This window comes from Chrysochloris asiatica, unplaced genomic scaffold, assembly GCF_000296735.1.
Source record: "Chrysochloris asiatica unplaced genomic scaffold, ChrAsi1.0 scaffold00113, whole genome shotgun sequence".
Lineage (NCBI taxonomy): Eukaryota > Metazoa > Chordata > Mammalia > Afrosoricida > Chrysochloridae > Chrysochloris > Chrysochloris asiatica.
In genome coordinates this window covers 1,954,975-1,960,957 of record NW_006408631.1, presented here as the reverse complement: position 1 = coordinate 1,960,957, position 5,983 = coordinate 1,954,975, and the positions used below count along the sequence as shown (strand labels likewise).

General features: G+C 42.3%; 1 pseudogene; it reads right to left on the bottom strand.

The window, feature by feature from the left end:
• Positions 1–32: 32 nt before the first annotated feature.
• Positions 33–3,527, bottom strand: LOC102833928 (annotated as a pseudogene).
• Positions 3,528–5,983: the final 2,456 nt, after the last annotated feature.

Below are 5,983 nucleotides of genomic sequence, written 5' to 3'. Positions count from 1 at the left end.
GGAAAGGGAAAAGGAAATAATATTAAGACCATTTATTGCTTCTCTTCAGTCTTCTCCTTGGAGTCTTTCCCATAAGCCACACTGGTCCCAGGAACCTCCCCATTCTCCTCCTCCACTGAAAGAGCTTCTAGCTTCTCCGACACCTTTTCAGCGTTGTCATTTTTACCCAAGCCTTTCTTTTCTTGCTCTTCAATCTCTTTCCTGCACTCCTCAAACTTTGTTTTGAATTTCTGTGCATTTTCAGCATTGAAGAAGCAGATGGCAAGCAGTTCTGGCTTGGGACACTCACCGTCGAAGTCAGCATGGGTGTTCCAGAGCCTGGCTCGGTCGCTGGCTGAATTCGGCTTCAGCTCCATCAGTGGTGCGATGTAGTGGTTAGCATGTATCTTCAGGGTCTTGTCACTATGCATGAGAAGGCAGATGCTTCCCTTCTCCTTATGCCTCAGGAGCTACATGTCACCCGTGCCTCGCTCTTTCCACACGGGGAGATCATTTTCTGATCGGTGTAACTTTGGTTACAGTTTTTTTAAGTTCATCTTCCTCCAGCGTTTTAATTTCTTGTTCAGGAAGGGACACTATGGGCTCAAACTGGGGGTCATGATTGGACTCATCTATGTTTTCGATAGTGTCCTGATCCTCCTGAGAATCCTTGGTGGCGGTGACCGCGGCAGCCGCAGCTTGACTGGTGCAGTCATCGCTGGCTCTGTGACCTCTTAGTGGCTGGTGGTGGCTCCTTCCCTCCACGTCTGGCGCTGGTACCTCCCGCCCGTCTGCTTTTCACTCCCCCTTTTTGTATGTGTGTGTGATACAAATTTTAAAAAAATGTTTTATTGTGAATTATGTGATAGTTTACATGGGAGAACATTAGCTTTACATTCATCCTATCATATATCGTTTCATTGCCATGGTTACAGTCCCCTCCATGCATCATCAACCAACCAAGTTGCCCTTTGACATTTTCTGTTCCACTCCTTCACTTCTTGATTTCTTCCATTTGCTTTAGCATCTCTACTGGAAAGCAAGTTTCAGAGTCTCTTCTGACATCCATTTTGGTATTAATGACTCTTTGCTTTCTTCCTATATAATATTCTTCATAGCTCCTTAACTGTCTGGGCTTCTGTCACTGTTGTCTAATGCATCATATCTGTTCTTGAGATGATCTGTAAATTCAGATTGCATATGGTCAAGGTCATATTTTGGCTAATGTGGACTTATTTTAATCTTACTCAGCTTCAGCCTTAAGTTATTTATGAGCAATTGATGGTCTGTCCCATTGTTGACCCCTGGCCTTGTTTTTTTAGCTGATGATATTGAGCTTTTCCATCGTCTCTTCCCACAGTTGTTGTCAATTTGATTTCTGTGTATTCCAACTGGTAAGGTCCACGTGGAATCACCTTTCACGTTGTTTTAAAAAGGTATTCGTAATGAAAAAGTCATTTGGTCTTGCAAAATTCTATCATGCTCTCTCCAGCACCACCATTTCTATCATCAAGGCCATATTTTCCAACTACTGATCCTTCCTCTGTTTCTAATCTGTGCATTCCAATCACCAGTAGTTATCAATACATGTTGATTGCATAATTGATCAGTTTCAGACTGCAATGTTCATATAATTCAATATCTTTATCACTAATGGCATAACTTCCATCATCACAGCAACACACAAGCCACAACATTATGACACACAGACAGATGAGTGGTGTTCCCATTAAGCAAGGGAAGCACATGATTACTTGTGCTTAATTACTACTTGGAGTCCTGGTGTAAAACTATAGTATAAGCACTGGAATGCTTGCCACAAGGTCAGCAGTTCACACCCACCAGTCACTCTGAGAGAAAGATCACACTTTCTGTTCTCATGAAGACTTACAGCTTCAGAAACCCTACAGAATTGCTGAGTTGGAACCGACTTGATGGCACTTAACAAACAAACACAAACAAATTTGCTAATCTGTAGTGAACACAAGTAAACCCATGCTTACTTTGTTTACTGGGTACTCTGCCCCTTCCAGGAATTGTAACTTTGAAGAGACTTTATGCCATTCAAGCAGACCTTGTGGTCCAGTACTTATCCTTCAGTGCCACATCAGGACTCCATTCTGATTCTTAGCCACCCTATAAAACAGAGTAGAAATGCCTGCCCCAATAAGTATCTCAGGGCTGAAAATATTTATGGAAGCAGACAGCCACATCTTTCTACCTAGTCCCTAGCAGTCAACTGCTTTAACCATTGTGCCACCAGGGCCTTTCCACTCAAGCAAGCATAGGTAAACTGCAAAAGATATTGTAATCCTCTGAAAGGGAAAAGAGTGCAGATGGCTCTGCATGTACTGGGAAGCTCACACTCTTTCCTGAGGAAATGTCTATTGTGCATCCTATGGGCCCATTCTACAGACAAATCTGGAAAGGTTGCCGGTGTCAATCATACCTTAAAAGATGGGAAAGTGAACATTTTTTTTCAACCTTTTTTAGATGAAATGAAATGTAAATAGATGTTCTCATATTCTGTCCCATTATTACAAGTGATCATTAAATGTACTCCACTTGTGAGATACTGGCCTAAAGCTATATAAAAGCAGGTCATTGGGATACAAATAGAGGGGAGAGGGTTTGAAGGTGAGTTTACGGTCTCAAACAATACTCAACTTTTAGCTGCCAATGTGATGGTTGCCTTGAAGGGTGAAGGTCAGGGATGCAGAGAAGAACTAACAATGGAGGAGTCAGGACAGGGACTGCGGCTCGGCTCGTGGATAGGCTTCCTAATCACCATTCAGAACACTCTGTCATGGTCTTACACCGTCATTATTTATTTATGGGTCTGTCTTTAGCACTGACTGGAACTGTGAGTGCCTTTAGGGTATTTTTGCATATTTGGTGCCTTTTATAGAAACCAAGTGTCACAAACAATAAATAATGTTTGTTGAGTGAGTGAATGCAGAGCTCATGGCAAGGTGCAATAAAAGAAGAATACAAGGTGGAGACCCATTCTTGAGGAATATATGAGAGGGCTTTTTTTTCTCCAAAAAAAGTTTGGAGAAAAATGGAGTTTTGGTTTTTTTTAAATGGAATTTATCCATGAACTGTTTGAAGCCCCCACACTCACTGAGATTAGTCAGACACATAAAAAAGCATCAAGCAAAGTGTCACTGTTCACCACAGACCCACCCTGAGTAATGGAAGCAGAAATTACATTGACTCAGCAGAATGAGATAGTTCACCATTTCCAGGAGATGTTTTACATGAGATGTAAGATAAAGCACCTGCTTTTTAAACTGCTTTTCATTTGTTTGTTTTTCACAAATAGCTAGTGGCAATAATTCAGTTGATTTGCTCAATACAGACTGCCAAACTGGAAAATTCTGGTGAAACACAATCTATTTGAAATCAAATTATGTGGTTTGTTTAGACTTACTGACCTGGAAAATGCCAAATCCCTTTTCACTTGGTGCCACATGAGTATCACCTGCAATGTCAGACCACTTTAAGACAACCAGCCAACTGATGATGCATTGCCTTTGAGTAGCCATGTCTTCTCTTTAAGACAAATGTGAATCCTGTCTTCTGTATGTCACATGTTTGAGCTGGGTCAGTTACTATGCCTCAAGCAAATCTGGATGTTATTTGTCATTTAAGACTCCTTTAGTCACATTAAACTTTGAAAGCATTCATGCAGACTTGGATTCTTTTTATTTTCTCTCTCAGCACTCTCTGGAAAAAACTGCTGAATCAATATATTCAGTTCTATTTGGGACATGGAAAAGGACCACGCAGTTTTAAACAGAGTTAATAGAAATGTGAGTAGAATGGGAAAGGGAAAACCAGTGTTACTTTACTAGTAATAAAGGACCCCACTTAGAGAGAGAAAGCCTGAATTCTAGTCTCAACTTTTCTGCTAGTGTTCAGCAAATCAGTTAGGGAGCACAGGGGCTCCACAGGATAAGCACTGGACTGCAAACCAGTCACCAGTCTAAACCCACCAGCCGCTCCTCTAGGAAAAGATGAGGCTTTCTGCTTCCGCAAAGATTTAAAGCCTTGGAACCCTAACAATGGCACTTAATAACAATTAACAGCCCTTCACCGAAGTCCTAGTATGGTGCTGTAGGATTAGCACTGGACTGCTAATCCCAAGGTCATGGTTCAAACCTACCAGCCGGTCTTCGGAAACCCTATCTATACAGGGTAGCTCTGAGTTGGAACTGACTCGGTGGCACTTAAGTGCCGTTGAGTCAGTTCTGACCCATAGCAACTCTGTATAGGGTTTCCCAGGAGCGTCTGGTGAGCTTGAACCACCGACCTTGTGGTTCAAAATTACTTTGCAGTCCAGCGTATTAACCTACAGCCCTACAAGCAGGACTTCAGAGATATAAAAACTATAGCCTAAAAGTCATCTGATTCCCAGCTGAGTAAATCAAAGAAGGATCTCAAAAATAGAAGGTGGAAAATCCAAGTCAGAATCCAAGACATTTGTCACACTGATTTCCACAAGATTCTTAGGCTTGTTTGTGGCCTGTGGCAGAGCAACCCCTTCATGGAACAGAACAACATTCAGCGTCTTGGTTTCTAGAGTTCTGTCTGAATTTTTCTCTCAATGTTTTCTCTCCCCACCTCCACCAGCCTATGCCCACATCCTGTCCTATCCTCTCTCCCCAAAGAATACCAGAGTGTGTGTTGTCAGGGGCCACAAAAGTCTTCCGTGAAACCTGATCATGAGCACAAGGGGCCCTGATCCGCAGCTAGTCCAAGCCCTCTCAAGTGACCCATTTTTTAATAACTTCCTCCCTGAAGATCAGGTTCTGTCGGCACAGATAACAAGCCCGCCACCTGGAAAGGCCTCCTGGAATATTGACTGACTTCCTCTCCCACTGTGACCCTGTGCTGTGAGCAAGTGTTCAGAGACACCTTCCATCTGAACTCCCTTCACAGAGCTGGTGGAACCGGTGACATTCAATTCAAGCATGGTGCATCCAAAGCATGTCTGTGATGAAGATGAACAGTTTCTGTCCTGGGGTCCCCTGTTCCTCTTTGCTGCTCCTTGGTCAGGTTGTGCTCTCTGACTCAGCTTCACATGCAACTGTTCTCTGGGGTGTTGTCATAGCTTTTTCTAATAAGCCATTCCTCCTTCCTGCAGCCCCACAGGGACTCAGCCAGCAGGTCATTCAGCCAACTCCCCAGGCTTTCTCCTCCCCCTCCCCCAATCTCTCATCCTCCTTGCGGCTGACGGAACACCTTGCCTACAAGCAAGCTAATTCCTCACGATTTCACTAGATACATATTTAATGCATTTTAAAAATAGATACTGGATGTCATTTCCGTGGCTATTTCAGATTATCAATGGCAAGTTTTCTTCTAAAGAAAATTTTTATATGCACAAATGATTTTTTTAACACAGCAGATTTTCTTTCTATGGGGAAGAGACTCGTAGCTATTATTTGCCATCCTGCCCAGGCACAGCATTATAGGAAACCACAGAGACTATGTTCAGAAGACAGACATCTGAAAACCATTTGATCTCCATTGTATTTCTAAAAATGTTGCTGGTAGCTGAAAGTTCTTATCAGTCAATAATCACAAATGGTCCAGAAAGTGAAAGAGCTGAGAAAAACGTTCTTGCTGGAACAAGTTCATTCTTAGAAACCAAGGCCTAGTCCAACTCATAAGGAAGAAAATTATAATACTGTATATGCCTTGGAAAGCATTGCTCAAGCGACAAAAAGTCTTCCTTCCCCACCCCAATTCTCTATCTGTACATGTCCTGGTGGCACAGTGGTTAAGTGTTGGACTGCTAACCAAAAAGTTGACATTTCAAACCTACCAGCAGCTCCTTCCTTGGAAGAAAGATAAGGCAGTTTGTTTCTGTAAAGATTACAGACTTGTTCTCTGTCCACTAGGGTCATTGTAAGTCAAAATCAGCATTCAGTTTTTTGGTTATCTGAACATTGATCTAGTTTTAAAATTTTTATTCGCTATGTGATTTAGAAATGAG